The sequence below is a fragment of the Paroedura picta genome, chromosome 10 (genome assembly GCF_049243985.1).
Source record: "Paroedura picta isolate Pp20150507F chromosome 10, Ppicta_v3.0, whole genome shotgun sequence".
NCBI classification, from domain to species: domain Eukaryota; kingdom Metazoa; phylum Chordata; class Lepidosauria; order Squamata; family Gekkonidae; genus Paroedura; species Paroedura picta.
Window position 1 is genome coordinate 23,650,269 of NC_135378.1, and position 19,620 is coordinate 23,669,888.

General features: G+C 44.1%; 1 non-coding gene across 1 annotated transcript; it reads right to left on the reverse strand.

Moving 5' to 3' along the window:
- Positions 1-10,927: 10,927 nt before the first annotated feature.
- LOC143820086 (U6 spliceosomal RNA) lies at positions 10,928-11,034 on the reverse strand. The gene has a single exon (XR_013225232.1). It is a non-coding gene; the product is annotated as a U6 spliceosomal RNA (small nuclear RNA).
- Between the last annotated feature and the right edge of the window lie 8,586 nt (positions 11,035-19,620).

The window sequence follows — 19,620 nt, forward strand, 5'->3', positions numbered from 1 at the left end:
CATTTATCCCTTTGGTGCTTTCTCTTGGAGACTGACTTTTTGCCTGCCTTCAGGTTTGCTCCTTTGCTTCCAGCATTGAACTGAAACCTGAAACCAGCATAGTGCATCCTTATTCCCCTTTGCTCCTGAGTCAAACTTTGCTCACTGCATCAGACCAGTGTTTATCATTTCAGACTGCCCCAGAGGCCCAGGAATTTTCAGGATTCGAGTTGGCAGCCCTAGCTGGCTTGTGGGTTTTGCAAAGACCAGGTACAGAAGCCCAATTCACAAAACAATGAAAGAGAGCAGAATGCTTCAGGTAACTGGCAAAAAAATAATTCTGGGACAGGTAATCCTGTCTAATTGCCAAATGAGTTCCAAGACTTAGGGTTTGATCCAGCTGGCTCTTCCAGTCAAGCTCAGACAAAGTTCCTCTGGTCTATATTCCATGTTCCACAAGGTTTCGGCCCTTGGAGGTTCTGTGATTCCCTGCCCAGATTTTCTTTAAGGGGATTGTCAAAAGAGACTTCTTCCTCTCTTTTGCATTGGCGGAAAAGCTGTCTAGATCCAACCCACCCACCCCTCCTTTAGTGCAGAAGCCAGGCTGAACCCTGGCAAACTCCAACTCAAATCTTTTCCATCCCTGCTATGATTAATAAATGTTCCCTTAAGAAAAAAAAGAGGGCATAATGGATAAAGTGCACACTTTGATGCCAAAAAGATGAATTAGTAATCAGGTAGCAAATTTACATTGTCAATAATTTTTGCCAACACTGATTCCAGTCAGCAGGAAAAGTGCTTATTTATTATTCATCAGCCCGAGAGAAAGATTTGAAAGAATCAGCCGGTGTGATTCTTCAGAATGCCAGGACCATATGCGAAAATTTCTGACTACTTTCGAAAATCACAGGGGTTACTGGTACCAATTCACATGTGCAGGTCCATCACTTGGCTTTCGAAGGCACTGAAGTTGGAAGGCCACCAGTATGAGGCCATATGAAGTCCAACAGAAGCTCCCTCTGGAGGCGAGTCCTGCAACAGCCCCTTCATCAGCAGGCCCAAGGGTCCAATGCATCAACGCAAGTCATTGTCACAACCATCAAGTGATAAAAATGTTCGTATGAACCTGTCCCAAGAGCCTCTTGTGGCGCAGAGTGGTAAGGCAGCCGTCTGACAGCTTTGCCCATGAGGCTGGGAGTTCAATCCCAGCAGCCGGCTCAAGGTTGACTCAGCCTTCCATCCTTCTGAGGTCGGTAAAATGAGTACCCAGCTTGCTGGGGGGTAAACGGTAATGAGTGGGGAAGGGAATGGCAAACCACCTCATATTGAGTCTGCCAAGAAAACGCTAGAGGGCGTCACCCCAAGGGTCAGACATGACTCGGTGCTTGCACAGGGGATACCTTTACCTTTACCTTTATGAACCTGTCCCAGACAGACAACAACCAGTAGGAATTGACTCCATTCAATAGTACTGTATTAGAGAGGCATGAAAATTCTACATTCAATGAACAGTGGCTCATTCGTTCCTCTGAACTATCACTTGATCTTGCCCTCACTGCCCCTTTCATTAGGCAAGTTTCTACCTTGTCGTCCTGATGGCGGACAAGGGTTGGTGGACCATACAACAGGCAGGAAATCTCCCAATAGGTCACTGTCCTAGAGGATCACTGACAATACAGAGCAAGCATCGCCAAGCCCCAGCAACTCTACCTGTGCCTTGGGGGTACCCATAACAGAAACTCCTGTTATGATGTTTTCTCAGTCAATTCACCTAAGGCCCCCTTTTGCACTTCCACCAATTTGTGAAAAGAGGCAGCAGGTCAGCCAAGGCCTATAGATGCTGCTGAATTTAAGGACCCTGAAGTGTCGGGCTTGCTCCAGGGCCAGTTTCACTCCCCAGCCCCTGACTGGGGATTTTTCAGTGATATCCCTGATCTTCTACAATTCCATCAGAGAGGGTCAGGAGGGTCTTGTGGTGTAGCCAGCATGGTGTAGTGGTTAAGAACAGCAGACTCTGATCTGGAGAACTGGGTTTGATTTCCCACCCCTCCACAGGAAGCCAGGTGGGTGACCTTGGGCCAGTTACAGTTCTCTCAGATTCAAATTCAATACCTTTACTGGCATAGTTAGGGAAAAAAGACAATACAGTTTAATCCATAAAAGAGAGTAAGCCATCGAAATTCAGACTCGGGCAGTCAGGAGGAGTTATAGTGGTGTGTGAATAGGGACAAATGCAGAAGCCTGACAATAGTTTGGTCATCTGAGGGTGGCAATCTTGGAGAAAGTAACTAGTCAACCTCTTAGTATTGTGGGAAGGATTACTTCTTATCAATGGATCCAGGAGATGTTCTCTGTGGAGAACATGCTCAATGCATTCAGGTTGTTTAGCTGAAGAGGTACAGAGTCTCTCTGAGTTTTAAAAACTGCCCTTTAGTTAATGTTGTTGGTAATGGGTTTAAGCATGTTAGCATGAAGCATCTACTCATAGAAGGTGAAGTCATCAATGAAAAATTAATCCAGAGTTCTTCCTTTGAGCTGCAGGGAAGGAGAGGGTAGGCAGAGCTCTCTTATTCCCTCCTACCTCATATGGTATGAAAGCTTTCCATCTCTAGCAGGCCTTTGACATAATCTGTATATCCCGTTGAAGACTTTGCTGTTTGGGCTATCCAACAATTGGCATTAATTTTGTTTTTGTTTTTATATCTTTTTTAGCTTTCAGGCAGTCATAGGGAATCAACAAATGTTATGGCATACTGGAAAGGATTTAATTCACATTTAGGATTGAGCTAAGGGTGCCAATTGTGTTTCCTTGCCCAGTTTACTCTTTAGTTATTAGATGAATGCAGATCATAAAGATCAGGACCATGGACAGCAAAAACAGCCCTATACACTTGTCCAACTATTTTCAGCAGGCGCAGCTTGCAGTTGCTTTCCTTCCATGGCCTGTATCCCTTTTAACATCACTCCACATACTCTAGCCATTCCATCCTTGCCTCAGAATCCCAGCCATTGTCAAAATTACTGGAAAGCAAGGAGAAATGCTGTAAAGCAGGGTGGCTAAACTGTGGCTTTCCAGATGATCATGGACTATAATTCCTATGAGCCGCTGCCAATTGGCTATGGTAGCAGGGGCTCATGGTAGTTGCAGTCCATAGACAGTTTGACCAACCCTATAATAAAGGATGAGTTAATCAAGGTGGTCAACTTGAACAAGGATATTAAACCTCTCCTGTGCAAGTTCAGATCTGCTGTTGGTTGTAATTGGGTTATTATCTTCCAAACCATAATGGAAAAGCCTGTGAGTGTGAGTATGCATCCACAATGGCCATGGCTGCATGACCAGCCTTGCTATAGAGGAGGCAGGCAGCTACCTCCAAAAAGACAAATGAGCATCAACATTTATGCACTGGGAACTTCACTGCCCCAGCTCCCATGTAGGAGCACAAACTGGGGGCAGATGAGGTGCACCAGGCCAAATGCTCCCCTTTGTGGGTGCAGGAAGAGGTGGAACATCCTGCCACGTCTAAAACTACAGCCTGCAGCTCGGCATGAAACCTCCAGTGCATAAACGGTCCATGTACAGAAAGTGCCCTGCCGGCACTGCCACCAGCTTGAAAGGAAGGAGAGTCTCAGGGCCAAACTACACGTGACACTATGAGTCTGTGGTCAGATTCCCCCATCTGCAATTGATCTGGCAAGAACTTCACAGGAAGGGAGAGGCATTGCAGAGTAGGGCACAGGGGACAAGAAGAGGGAATTCACTCTTAGCATCTACCATGCTGTTTTTCCAGATCAAAAATTCTATCTGGCTGCTTTAAGCACTAGTAGTGACGGAAAGAGGTGCATAAAATTGTATATGTCAACTCCCCCACCCCCAAAAATAGTACCTAATGCAAAATATGAGGGTTGATTAGGAAAATGGCATGGAGATTCTCTCTAAGTAACTCCGTTCCAAATGTCTCTCCACATGCCTGCTTTTTGCAGATGAATTACCCATTGGAAGGAATTCAACATCTTCCCCCAATCTCTCTTTTGGCCCTTGATGTAGGAGGATTCCATATCCCAGTGTCAGTCTGTCTCCAATCACCAGATTCTATGGATAGTCAGTGATTACCTCCATTCAGTCCTGCTTGCAAGTTCTGCTGGGTTATATAGTGTTGGAGATAATTTTGATACTCCAAGCATAAAGTGGTTAAATAATTATTTCAGCATCTCAGGGAGCTGCAGGAATCCTCATTCTTTAGGGTGGGGGGGGGGGATTAAAAGACTCTGGCCGAGAATTCTCAGAACATAAGCAAGTTTTATAATTCTCAGAGGGAAACAATGGGCATTAAAGTGGTCTAAAATGAATATATTTTTAGTGTAGATGGCCAGAGTCCTAGATTATATGGGCACTTTGCATCACTGAAAAACGCAATTCTTATATTCTATCATTCTTGAGGTGACGTCCAGCAAAGAGAAGAAAGCCATTTAAGTTATCAGACATCAATGAATAAGATCAATGGGATTCCAACTGTTTTTGAAGAACCCTTTAATGGAAAAACAATTTTCTAAATGGTTGCCATGGGCATTACCACAGTTGACAAGAATATAGATTAGACATAATTCTGAGTACATTCCTGTCAGATATTTAATCTTAACAAGAGTCAAAATGTTAGGAAACAGCACATGGTGTATAATTATTTCTAGATCTGAAGTTGTGATGAAAGGAACTGAAAAGCAAGCACAAACCTTTTGACATACAATGCATTACTCATTGGAAGCAAAATTCCATTTATGACATTCCTAAAGGCTTCTTAGATTCAGGGTGGAGAAGAAGTTCTGAGATAGATCATTTGGAGACAAACTTCTCCCAGTTCAGAAATCCCCAAGCCAAATACAATTTTAGACCAATCCTTCCCCTTCCCAAATTTCACCTCAGTTCATAACAGCTCTCAGTGCCAGTCCTCTTGCTAGTGGGATGTTCACGTTCCCCACAAAGCGCATTGATGTTCTGGTGGTGGAAAATTCTGTCAAGTCACTGACGGAACTGATTTATGGTGACCCCTTAGGGCAGCCTTTCTCAACCATATTACAATTACCCTGAAACATTCTTCAGGCTTTGAGAAACCCCCAAAGTGATGTCAGCAGGACACGCCTCCCTGCCACACCCCCAGAAGTCACATGTCACCAGAAGTGATATCATCCAGACACTTTCACTGATGTGATATCATTTTACATTGCCCCAACCCACCTGGCCCCAAATGCCAGAAATGGTCCAATGGCCTACTTCACTGGGCTGGGAATGGGGCTGGAGAAGACGTCCACCATGCTGTCCCCCTCTGCCACCTCTACAAAGCAGTTCAGTTAAAATGAGAGTACTTAGCTCTCTGGACCTTGGTCCCTACCATGTGTGATGAGCCTCAGCCAGCAAGGATGTTTATGACTAGGGACCCTCCCCTTTCCACCCCCTCCAGGCCTACCGTTGGCCATTTTGGGAGAGGGGGCAGGTTGACATAACCATATAGGGTTATATCACCTGATAATTCTTTTCTTTAAAAATATCAAATTAAAAAATTATTTAACTCCCACCCAGTCAGCGAAACCCTTCCAGGATTATTGAAAAACTCCAGGTTTTTCACAAAACCTCTGTTGAGAAAGCCTGCTTCAGGGAGTGCATAGATAGGAAGGAAGGGCAGTTACAGACCCTAAACCAGAGGTAGTCAAACTGCGGCCCTCCAGATGTCCATGGACTTCGCTGGCAGAGGCTCATGGAAATTGTAGTCCATAGACATTTGGTGGGCTGCAGTTTGACTACCCCTGCTCTAAACTGTTCCAGTTGATGATAATTCTGGGAAACCAAGCCTCCTCTGAGATGTTGACATGGAGGAATATCAAAAAGAAGATAATTTCTCACAGAAAGCCAAGAGTAGTTTCTAAGAGTGTTGACTCTGCAATGAAGATTTCAGAGCATATTCAGAGCTCTAATTTCTAACTCAGGGAAGATTTTTTTAAAACTTCTGCTGCCTTGGAATTAACAAAGAGAGCTCTTGTCAAACACAGAGGACTTGATGCTCAAACTTTGAACATAAATGATTGGAAACTTCAAGAGAGTCTCTCCTGGGCTGCTCCTCCCCACCCCACCCAGTGCTCATGCATCTGGTATGTTTGAGATGGGAGAAAGGGGAGAGAAGAGGAAAACTGACATAAGGATGATGATGTGGGTCCAGTCTTTCCTAACTTTGCAGAAATTTCTGGAAAGCATGTTGTGACACACCAGGGAAATGAGGTTCTCAGTGCTGTAACAACAGGCATGGTCAGTGAGGGGTTCAAAATCCTCACTAGGCAGAAAGCACCAGGCCTACAGGCTGTTCTGAGCTCTGAGGGAGAGTTATTATACTGCCTGTGGGCTGGAGGTGGGGGAGTTCAGTCTGAGATGGGTTTGATTCTCCACTCCTCTGTATGCAGCCAACTGGGAGACCTTAGGATAGTCACAGTTTTCTCAGGGCTTTCTCTGCCCTTCATACCTCACAGAATGCCTGTTGCAGGTAGAGGAAGGGAAAGGTGTTTGTAAGATGCATTGGGACTCTTTTGGATTGTGAAAAGTGGGGCATAAAAAACAATTCTTCTTCTTTTAATTAGTTTGTTGGGAGAAAGTCTCAGTGCCACTGCAATACAGGGTTTTTTTTAAGAAAGGACTCTCTACACCTTCCCAAAAGACTCCAGAGCTGCTTGAAGCCAAAAAGAGTTAATAGCGACAGAGGGGGACAGTTAACTTCATCTTTATAACAAAGAGAACCACAATACTAGGCGATTTCAGTCTCTGTGGGAACAACAATTCTTTTTGGAGGGAAAATTGGAGGGAAGCACATGGAGGCAACTATCATATGTGCTTTCTCAAAGAATTAAAACCTAGCTATTAAGTCTGCAGGTTCAGTGATCACAGACTCCAATTCTTCAGAACAGTTCTATTTATTTAGCAACTCCAGCAACAGACTACAACTGCTGAACAAAGAAAAACAGACAAACTCATGCACCTTTCAGGCAGCCAGCTGCTGCCCCTGATTGGCTCTAAGCAGAGCAATCTGATTGGCCCTAGTGGAGCAATCCAATTGTCCCATAAGCAGAGTAATCCGATTGGCTCTAGCCGAAGAATCCAATTGGCCCCTAAGCAGAGCAATCCGATTGGCCCTCAGCAGAGCAATCGGATTGGCTCTAGCAGAGTGATCAGGTTCCTTTGATTGGTTAGTTCTTTGGCAGGAGCCCTCATTTGCATCAGCGGCCAAATGCCCACAGACATAACACTAGCCCAGCCTGATTTTCACCCATCGTAATGCCCAGCATGGTTCCTTATTTTATGATCATAGACAAGACTATTGATGTTAATTAGGATGCCTAGTAGGAAAAGAGGAGGCAACTGGGATAGAAAAGAGTTTTGAGATACAAGTGCAGTGTGAGCACATGCGGTTTGTGAGATCTGTACCACTTGCCAGAGGCAGGCAGGGCTTCACAGGAGAGGCAGGGTTTAAGGATGATTCAAGAGATTTGGCTGGCCTCCTCTCTGTGGTGACAGCCAATGCTACCTCAAAACACCGTGGTTTTGAAAAGGCCTTTGGCTGGGTTCTTGCTGCTTTCATAAGGGCTTTTTCAGGTCCCTGGAGATGAATTTTGAGTTTTCCTGTGTATCAGACCACATTCAGGAGGAGCCTCATCAATGCCACAAAAAAAGTAAAACTGAGGCAGGGATTTGAAGAAGAGGGCAATGGTGACGGATTACGCCCACGTTGATCCCATGCAGGCCACGAAGCCACAGCATCTGCTGGTGCATAATATTATTCGCACAGTGGTGCTGCAACCACACAACTAGTAGGCTTTGCAGACCAACCCAACAGGCTGGTCTTGCCAGTATAAAGTTGACAACCTCCAGATGGGGCCTGGAGACCTCCTGCTATTACAACTGATTTCCAGGTGACAGAGATTAGTTCCCCTGGAGAACTTTGGAAGGTGGACTCCGTGCCTTGTCTCCCATTGAGGTTCCTCCCCTCCCAAGCCCCACCCTCTTCAGAGTCCTCCCCCAAAATCTCCATATATTTCCTAGTCTAGAGCTGGCAACTCAAGGCCATTATCAATGGACTTCAAACACAGTCACTTGAAAAGGAAATCAGAGCCAACTAAGCAAGGAGTAGAGAAGCTGAGGTATTGCTTCTCTCTTAATTAAGACTCAGAAAATTAAAGTTTTTTTAAAAATATCCACTCCAGTGGGCTCTGGCTTACTTATTACTTCCTCTCGCAAACCTGAAGACTTTTGGGAGAAGGCATATCAGTGCTAGGGAAGGGATGAGGGGAACAGCCACATAGAAAATGGCGGAGTCACTGGGGCGTGACTCTGGTTTCTCTAAGTCAACAGCGGACCTCTAGGGCAGCAGCTAAGATTGTCAGGTCCATCAGTGGTGCTGACAGCGGGTGGGGGCCCTTTCCAGGAGTGCCGCAATATGATGATGTCACCCAGAAGTGACATTGGAGAAGTCATGGGCAACACTCTGGCTTTTGGGCAAAACTCTGTGATAGAATTTGCTTCTAACCATAGAGTTAGAGTTGCCCCAAAAAAAGAATGTCACCACCACCCCTGATGATCCTGATGTGCCAGTGTCATTTCTGGGTAACATCATGTTGTGTTAAATGCAGCAGTCTTCTAGTTTGGGGTAAGTTGCAGGGGAGTTTGGAAGCATGTCTAGAAAGTGGGGGACCCTGACCCAGACCAGTGGACCTGGCAACCCTAGAAGCAGTCCATCAGGAAACCTCCCTGCAAGTGAGATGGCCAATCAGCTCCTGGCTAAGCATCAAGAACCAACAACTTGTGCTCCTGGCCATGCCCAGCCTATAATACCTGCAGCAGTGGAGATCAAACTGAACAGCCAAAATAGGTGTCCTCAATCTTACTCTCAGTCCTCAGTTTTCCTCTCTAGCTAGCATACAAGCCAATCATCAAGTGACTACCAGCCAGCTTGGTGTAGTGGTTAAGTGTGGTGGCTTCTAATCTGGCAAGCTGGGTTTGATTCCCCACTTCTCCATATATAGCCAGCTGGGTGACCTTGGGCTAGTCACAGTCCTGATAGAGGTGTTCTAACACAGCAGTAATGTCAGGGCTCTTTCAGCCCCACCTACCTCACAGGGTGTCTGTTGTGGGGAGAGGAAGGGAAGGCGATGGTAAGCCACTCTGAGACCCCTTTGAGTAGTGAAAAGCTGGGTGTAAAAAACAACTCTTCTTCTTCTACCATGATGACATTCCAGAAACCTTTCCACTGTGCAGGATATCCTCTGCTTATCTTTTCACCCCCAAGAAATGGGCACAGTATAATGCAGAGCCCAAACACATAAGCTTGTATGATTTGGCTTATTGCTTTCTATTTTCCCCTCCCTGGAATTCTCTCTAGGCAAAATTCCCATTTTCTGCCTGGAACCATTTTAGCTCTATATTAATAGTTTTCGGATGTTATTACCCGAAAATAAAACCGCATGATAAAATTTGCATCTGGGCTTCAAGTGTTCTCTTTCCTATCATAATTATTTTAATAGTAACATTTGGATTTTATTAGAAGAGACTTTTTTGTTTGTTTGTGCTCTACCAGCTGTGAGCTGACAAATTCTTGCTGAACAGGAAAATAGATATTACATTCACAGAGAATTTAAAACGTTGTCCGGCGTTTAGACTCTGGTTTAGTATCTCGTACAGCCAAGTTGGTGCAGTAGCGGGGCAATGAAAACAAGCTGTCCTTTCAGGGGCTGTGCATTCAAAAGTTGCCTCTGCCACAAACTCACAAGGTAGCTTTGGGCAAGGCATTCTCTTTTAGTATCCCATCAGTGACCTGAGGATAACAATACTGGACTACTTTGCAGGGCTGTTGAGAGGGAACATGACAGACAGACAAGGAGAATTTCAGAGTAAGAACTGAGAGATCTGGGTTCAGTTCCTATACCATCATGGTGGAATCTGTGTCTACTCAGAAGTCTAGAACCACCAGAAAGAAACAGAAGTGTAGCATAAGTTAAGGATCCCTGGCCCTAAGGAAATCTGCTTGGCCTCAATCAGAGGCCTGGCGGAAAGAGCTCCCAGGAGGGATCAGGACTCTGTCGGAACTCTCTGTGTTCTGCAGAGCCTGCAAGATGGAGCACTTCCACCAGGCCTACGGTCAAGACCGGCTGGATAATCAATAACATTATATCCAAGTCTTAGGCCTCCCTCCCACCCCTCCTGCCCTCCTTTTCCCTCTCAGTTCCTCCTACTCGACTTCTAACTGGCCACGAATCAGTATTGCTTGCTGATGCGACAATGATAATTGCCGTTTTAAACTATCTTAAACTATTTTGCTTTGTTAATTGTACTGGTTTATTGAACTTTATATTGTCTAAAGCAGTGGTCCCCAACCTTTTTATCACCGGGGACCACTCAATGTCGGGGACCACTCACTGGGGACCACTCAACACCTTTTACTGAGGCCCGGTGGGGGGGGGGGGTAGGTTACTTCTCTACTCTCAACCACTGCCCTAGCGCTCTCTGATCGCTATGGTAATGTTTAAACATCCCTTCAAAATAAGATACAGACACGCCACAACAATGAACATAAGGAACATTTTATTTTCATGGAAATTTTAACTCATGACAATGACAAATCAATGGGAACCCTGAGCTTGTTTCTCTGCAACGAGATAGTCCCATCTGGGAGTGATGGGAGACAATGACACCCGAAGTGTGTTGTAAAGGGCCGGGGGGGGGGATGAAGTAAAGGGCAGGGTGTGGGGGAGAAGGCGTCCTTCAGGGCCCACCTCCAATTAGTCGAAGGACCACATGTGGTCCGCCGCCCATAGGTTGGGGATCGCTAGTGCAAAGCATCCCAAGACAGTACCACTGAGAGGGGCAGTATATAAATCCCCAAATAAATTAATAAATAAGTAAATATTCCCATGACACGAGAATGTGGAATGCTTCATCAGTTCACCGGTCAGCCTTGCGCAGCGGCCATGCTAATCTTCTCCGTACCATTCCGGTTTTTGTGTACGTGCTGCCAAACTGAGCTTATCCTTTTGTCCTGCTTTCTTTTCATCGTGGAGCCCTTGGTGGTAACGGAAATCAGTTTCTTAGAGGCTTAGTAAGGGCAGGAGGGTGGGCAAAGTGCCATCATTGCAGCTTAAGGGACTAAAGCACACTTGACCACTGAATACTGTTGTCACGGAAAATGGATCAGAGTCATGGCATGCTCCTGACTAGCAGTTGCAAGCTATGTGAGTGTTTGCTGGCAGGGTCTCATGGGAATTGTAGTCCATGGACATCTGGAGGACCACAGGTTGACTACCCCTGCCTTAAGGTTCACCAAAACCCTACAAGTCATCCCACATTTTGCCAGTCAGTCTCCACAGCTTCAGGTCCTGGAAACTTCTGATATTGGACTTCTAATCTATTTACCTATAACACAATTGCCCCCCATATTATGGTGTCATATCTTGAGTGCAGGGACCAGACATTCTGAAATTGCCCCCATCATAGGAGCACCATTGCCCTAGAACCTTGCAACTTCCTGCAATTGTCAATCATAGCCACCACTTTGGGGTTGGCCCCACCTCCCAGGGCAGCCATTTCATGGAGCTGCCTGCTTACACTTTATCAAGTGTGCCCACAGGCTCAACAAGTTACAGGGATGTATCAATGTTAGGTTCAGCCTTTCTTCCACATAAAAATGGCTGGGAAATGATTTTAGGAAGAAAAGCCAGGGAAATGACACCATCAATTAATCTGAATAGGAAGCAGTATAGTTGCAGTAATCACACTATGTTTGAACAAGAGAGAAATGTTAGCTTTAAAACTCAAGTGTATATGATCTTAATGAAGATTGTCCACTTGAGAGCAGCGCAATTGGCATGAAATCTCTCGGGAATCTTCCTCTTGTCATCATCGTCATGAGTTTGTAAGGCCCCATGATAGCTAGGGAGACTGAAGCACAGTACAGAGTCAGAACCCCTAAATGGCAACCAACCAAAGAGCAGTAAATAGACTAATCCATTTAGCAGGGGATATTCTGCAAGTTTAGTTGGTGGCAGCGTGTGATACCCAGGGAGAAGACTGGGTTGCCAACCACCAGTTGGCAGCTGGAGATCTCTGGGATTACAAATTACATCACCTGGGGAGAATGGCTGCTTTCAAAGATGCATTACACCCCTATTGCATCACACCCCACTGAGAAGGTAGTTACTTGGGAATAAGGAAGGCCCTTGTCAGATGGATTTGTGGGTAGGCTGCAGAACTCCTGCATTTCTGTATTGGTTGGAGACAGTCCCAAACTAATTTTTTTAATGATCCAGTTTAGAACACAAATCTTATCATCTGCCATTTTTCTTCATTTCCAAATGGCAACATCCCTCATCTGTGACAGTAATCTTCTCATGAGTCAATGAAGCTCTAAAGGGAGTGATTGCACCAGGAAGTAGAAATGGGAGCCAATTAGCTGGTGGAGAAACCAGCCAATTAGACTTTCACCACTTAATTTGGCATCCAAAGTCAAAAGAGAAAGAATCCATGGTGATGCTTGCGAAGAGCTGGCCTTTTCGTCAGAGTTTGTATACATCGGAGTCACCGCTCAATTTATTTTAATTAGGGCTTTAAGTTTTAATTACCTAATTTATATGATTGAATAAACTGCCATCTTGGTATACTTACTTGGGAGTAATCCCCTTCAACACCATGGGATTTACTTCTTAATAAACAGGCTGCAAAGCATTAATCGCTAATTAAAATTTGGTAACAAGATGAGAATGGAGACATTTGAGAGCCCTATTCATGAATGCCTTTTAAGGTTAATGAGGAAAGAGAAAGAAGTTTTCTTTTATTTCCCTTTCTTTTTTCCCTTTTGCCTCTAGTTTATAGCTAAAAGCTAACAGTCATTTTGCCTTCTGCCACAAAATTATTACAGCTTTCCATCTAGCAAAAGCCATTTGTATCTATTTGGAACCAATGATACGTCCTCTACATCTAGATGGCCCTTATTTATTTTTGGCATGGCGTTAATAAGGAATATCCGATGTTTCTGTATTAAAATTGGGACTTCCATTTTAACAGTAAATAGTTGCTTGAATTTCTTCTTTTGTAAGAGACCGACCCTTTCCCTCCTGAATTCTCTTTGGATCTCTTCAATATATGTAAAAAATTCTTAGACAAGCTAAATTGAAATGAATGGGTTTTGTAAGACATCTTCTGCAAAATCCTGCTGACTTGAGGGTATTTTTGCATTATATCAAAAAAGCCTTGTTCAATCTTTTGACCTTGGAGGTACCGCTGAAATATTTTCTAGGTTTCAAGATACCAGGAAGTAATGTCAGCTGTAATGTCGCCTCCTTACCATGCCCCCAAAATGTGAGAGGAGCCTTGGCTGGCAAAGGTTTATATGGCCGGGGGCCCACCCCTTCCAGGCACGTCATTGGCCACTTGGGAGGGAGTGGCTCAAACTACACAAATAACAGTAGTTTTTTTAACCCTTTTCTTTCCTTTTCATTTGGAGTCAAAAAAGGCAGGCACAAGGTAGGAGGGTTCTCCCCAGCTGTCACTTGAAGAAGAAAAAAACATGCCACAGTACCATGGTATCATGGTTGAAAAACCCTATATTTACTCAACCTGGGAGTTGGAAAACCCTATATTTACTCAACCTGGGAGCAGAATCTCCAGCATCCCAGACATAGTTCTTTCACATTGTCTGCTACCTAGTCCTCTTTTACTGAAGATGTCAAGGATTTAGCCTGGGACCTTCTGTATGCCAAGCAGAGGCTCTTCCGTTGATTCACAGCCCTTCTCCATTGAATCATCCATGAATGGTAACCAGCCAGCCAAACAACAAATACAGTGGTTCATTGCAAATATGTCTTCTCTCACACACACAAACAATACCTTTATTGGCATAAAAAACAGGTTAAGAACAAAGGAAAATGAGACAATGAGACTAACAAATCTACCAAATATATTTACCAAATATATGGACATGGAGCCATCTCTACTTCCATGAACTACTGGACTCAAAAGAATACAACACTCAGTTAAAGGTGAGAGTAGGGCAGGAGGATGGCACAGGTGGCGGATGTTCTGAAATAGGTGTCGAGTTCTTAATAACATTGCAGAGTATCCCATTGCATTGCTACTACCTGGTTAAGGGACCAGTCGTGACAGTAGAAAAAGAGGACTGAATCAACATAGCATTTTGTAAAGCACCAATTGATTAGTTGCCCCTTGCTTCTGTTTTTAACCTGGTAACCTTTTAAACCCATTGTAACAATTACAGCTCGTCCAAGTACTCTGAGTCATCTACCCACCTACACTTTTATGAGTCATGGTTCCCCCACCACCACCTTTTTTGCAGATATCACAGGACCTGTTTAATATATCATTGTGAAAAAAGATATTCTTCTAATTCTGGGCAGATACCCCACAAGGTAGGTTCAATGGAATAACAGGACTACTGTTCGGTGCTTTGATTAGAAGAACATAGACCCAAAGTACCCATGGTTAAGAAGTGGTTTCTGTGGCTCCTTCTGAAGAACAATGATCTGGCTACTCTTAAGCTGACTTTGACAAGCTCTGAGCTTTGTGACTATCCTGTTGTTCTGTGTGGGATAGCTTTCAAAGACTGTGTTTCCTTTAGAAGATCCTTTCACTGGCCTGCTTGTTGAGCCCCCAAAAGCATACTCCATTGTTCTGAGAGACCTTCTGCTGGCTCTAAATTAGTTTCTGGCCATCTTTTAAAGCTCAAACTAGAGTGCTTCTTCTCAGACATATCATCCTAGGTACCAAGGTGATTGGAGAGAACCCAATGGCACATATGACACCAGTGCTCTTCCAGCTTCATTGGCTCCAGATTGGAGACCAGATCTGGTTCAGGGTGTTGGTATTAACATTTAAAGCCCTAAATGGTCTGGGACCAGCAGAACTGCCTCTTCCACTATGCCCCCCCCCCCGCAAAGCATTGTAGTTGTGAATTTCCTGCATTGTGCAAAGGGGTTGGTCAAGATTACCCTTGGGTGTGCCTTCCAGCTCTATATCTCCTAGTCAAGGTTGGAAATGATTGCTTCTCACCTTTCCCCAGCCATCACATCCCAAGCAATTAACTCCACCAGGAAGAGAATGAACACTGAACAAATGAGTAAAGGCTACTTCTTGATGGAAACAATGAAGTCAGTACATTACACAGCTACCTGATGGATTACGAGCTGGGGAATTGTGCCTCAGCCATCACTACTCATTCCAGATTCATGTGTTTTCTTCGATGTTTCAGTTCTAATAAACATGACAGTTTGATTAATGGAGAGCAAAAGGGAGGGGGGGTTGGAATTCCAAGCACAAATGTTTTTCATGCTGCTTTTTGCTCACTCATTGGTATTTGTCTAAATCAGGCCACAAAATGGTCTGAATTTGAGTCTGTTGCATTTTGTTGCGGCTGTTCTTGGCTGTCTCCACATTTGAGACTTCTGGGCCCAATTATGGGAATGCATCACGTCAACTCTGAACCCTCTTAGCCAACGGTGATGACTTATAGTCATAGGTCAGCCAGGGTGATTTTCTTTGCACAAGGACTAGGAGGGGTTTGTTTTTCTTCTATTGCCCCTCGGCATTCTCAGCAAATTGGCAAGCCCACCCTGTCAATTGGACACTTGGGCTGTTCCCAAGGAAGTACTATCAGCTGAGTCGTACACCTTAAGGCTAAGGAACATCTTTTGATTTGACAGTGGCAGTAACTCTGCCACACTTGAAAGGTTTGCTCTTGATGCAGCCTTTGCAGATTGCAAAGAGTGCAGGGAAGATCCTCACCAGGAACTGCTAGAGCAGGGGAAGACTGCAATGAGAAATCTGAGGATACACAGCTCAGTACTGAGGAATTTAGACATGGAAACCCACTCAGGGGAGCCCCAATGTCTGAGTGTTGCAATCCGTGGATCAAGACTGTGGGAAGGCTCACTGGGAATCAAGCACCTGTAGAGAATTGTTCGGAACAGGGGGTCTGCAGTCTATGGCTCTAGAGCAGGGGTCCATAGTCTTTTGGAGCCAGCGGGCACAATCACAAAAATGGCTGCCACAGGAGGCAAAGCCAACCACAACATGCTGAAGACTGAGGTTACAGACTCTTCAACTCTTCAACATTTCAGGCTGATGTTCTACAATGCCTATTAATCTGCACAGCCAATCAGAAGGAGGGAAAGAGCTGGTCTTAGTTCTGCCCACTTTCTGAATGGTGCACCTGGTTGGTGCATGCAGAGGTATCAGAGAGCCATAGCATCCCACACACTACTTTGGGAATTCCTGTTCTAGAGCAAAATGTGGTGCAATACAAATCCAAATATGGCTCTTTAAAAAGAATAAATTAAATCGTTAAGACAGGTTCTGTGAAACCCTGGGGTTTTGTGATGGCCCTGGAAGGGTTTCCTGAGTAGGTAGGAGTTAATTATTTTATACATGTTTATTAAATTTGTTAAACATTTATCAGATGATATGACCATATATGGTCATGTTGACTCCCCCCCCCCCGGTCAATGATGGGCCTAGAGGGTATGAGAAGGGGCGGGGCCTGTACACAGTTCTGCTTCCGAACCATGGTCTGCATGACCATGCCACGTCTGGGGTTTCTCAAAGCCTGAAGAATATTTCAGGGGTTTCTCAACATTAAAAAAGTTGAGAAAGGCTGAGAGAGAGAAATAGAACAGTTTGTGGCATCTTGATTTTTCATCCTTCTGTAAATTGGATAGCACTATGGTGAATTTTGCAGTAGGGATAAGAACAACAGCAAAATTAGTTTGTGTCAAACTGACGTCATGATCATCTCCCAGTTGTTAGAGTAATTAACAGGGTTTTTGCCACACTATTTTAATTTTTTTTTAGACTGACTGAATTTAAATCCTTACAATGCCTATAATTACACAACAGTGTGTGTTAAAAAAACTGAGTAAGAGAAACTATGCTGGAAGGGTATCTCATTCAGACACTAATTATTTTATGCGATTATTCAGTCTCAGGTTTCAGAAGGTATTTTGACCTTTTAATCAACTCGGTAATGAGACATTTTCAATTTCCTCCTTGCCCCCTTGAGAAGTCTCTGTCGAGGTGTTAATGACTGTCAGCGGTGCAGCCGTCTGCTTTGCTATGAATAAGATTGCTTAGAGAAAGATCTGGGCAAATGGCAACAGAAGTCTGACCCAGGACCAGTGCAAATGCTCTCTTACCCTCTAGGCCAGGGGCTCAGGGGAACTGTAGTCCATGGGCATCTGGAGAGCTACAGCCCTGAGCAAGAGCAATGAACTCAGCCCAGTTGCCGTCTCCATGGGCATACAGTGGGGAGACTTGCCAAAGCAGGTTGGGATGAGACAGTTAGGAAGACCATAGTTCAAATCGTAAGGAGACGGCCACAGAAGGAACAAACTAAAGTAGAAGTGATTAGTGGAGTAGGGATGCCTTGTAGGAATGCCAGTCCCCAGAAGGGACCTGGGGATTACCTGGAATTATAGCTCATCACCAGGTGATAGAAGTCAGTTACCCAGTAGAACATGGCTGCCTGCCCCCTTAGTCAGGATTGGTGATCATTTCCCCTCTAAAATAGCTTTGACAGCTCTGGTTTGGGCAATATCAGGGGACTTTGGGATGGACCTGGGAGTGGGTGGAATTTGGGGCGGGGAGGGACCTCAATGGACTATAATGCCATAGAGTTCACTTTCTAAGTAGCCATTTTCTCCAGGGGAACTGGAGAAAATGTAAAACTAGGGGATCTTGGGGTCGCACCTGGAGGCTGGCACCCCTATAATCATGTGCGTTTATCTGAATGGCTATTCCAAGAAGTGCTACCAAATTTAATCTAAACCAAAATGAATTTGATGGCGGCTATTTGGGCATCCCATATAAGACTACTGATATTTCAGGCTTAAAGGGACAGACACCCACATCTCTGGATTTTCGAAAGGTTTAATTAATCAAATGGTTTGTTTAATGTACAAATGCTTTCCACCATGATCCTTGGTCTCCTTCATGCTTATTCCTTCAACCTCTTTAGAAAGTCTGAAAAGGTCCATCAAGGCATAATATGCTGGATCCCATGCAGTATTGGTGCATGGGTCCGAGGGTTTCCACCCAGGGAACATGACTTTTTTCTCTTCCCCCACCCATCCTTTCGGGTATTATTTTGGGCCTTTCAGCGGGGAACCACAAAAGTCATCACTCAAGAAAGTTCTGCTTGCTTTTAGAGGAATGTAAGCCCTGAGAAAAGATAACCCTTGAATTTCTGTCACAGGCTCTGGATTCAATATGACTACCGATAACAAGGAAATGCAAGCAGCTGAAACCCAGAATGACACAAACACAATGTTCCGCTGGGGTTTCTTGACAACCGCTGAAAACATTCTGAAAGCATACGGATAGTAAACAGGCCAGGGTTGTCTTATGTCTGATACAGCATTTGATTTAGAAGACAATGAAAACATAAAATGCTTTCCCTCCCCCAACCCCCCAAAAAGCTAGAAAATGTGTCCAAGTTGACAGGATTACTGGAAGGTTTATTGTCCTGAGTTATCCAAAGAAGCAAAGAGGTGTCCCAGCAAAACCACTGAGGAAAATGCATAAAAATGTGACGCTAAACACTAATTACTCAATGCAAAGATTTAAACCCTGTACATGTGTACTTGAAGAGTACCAAAATGTGTTTTGACAGGGAGAAGGCTCCACAGCGCTGGTAGGAAGTATGAATTATTTACCGCATCAACTCAACGCCCCACACCGGAATAGCATCTCTATGGAGATGGGGAATCAGAGGGATTCTTATGAAATGACCTTGTGAAGAATTTTACCTCAGATTTTGAGCATGTGAATTTTACCAGAGCAGGACTCATAAAGCTGGAATCTAATTCATTTTTCCCCCCTGATACATGCTCACCAAAAGAGGGGGGGAGGTAATAAACTCCTTTGAAGCTGTCTCCATCTGTTGTGAAAAACTGTTATAGTTTTCACTTATTTTTATGATATGGAAGAACACAGTTTGCTATTGTTTTGTTGCTCTTTTCTGGAAAGGCAATAACAAACCATTTATTTTGCTTTGTGGGAAGATGTTCATTTTTAATATAATTCAGCCTTTCTCAACTTTTTTACCATTGAGAAACCCCTGAAAAATTGTATATATATCATAAGGAAACCCCAGGGTTTCATGAAAGCCTAATATAATTTCTATCTATCTATCTATCTATCTATCTATCTATCTATCTATCTATCTATCTATCTATCTATCTATCTATCTATCTATCTATCTATCTATCTATCTGTTTGGATTTTTATACCACCCATTCTTTACAGATCTGGGCGGTCTACATGGAACTTTACATGTAACTTTACATGGAACATTAATCTATAACATATATAATCTCAAAGGAATAATTTTAAATGAAATTTGTTATAAACTTCCAGGATTCTTTTCCTTCTTTTTTATTGATGGAACAGAACCTCATTCATAGGAGAACAATGGGATAACAAAATGTAGAACTGAAGAAATCCACTCACCCCAGGGTTACCAATTCCAAAGTGGGACCTATAGTTCTCCTGAAATTAAAACTGACCTCCAACTACAGACAATAGTTCCCCTTAAGGAAAGAACCACTTTA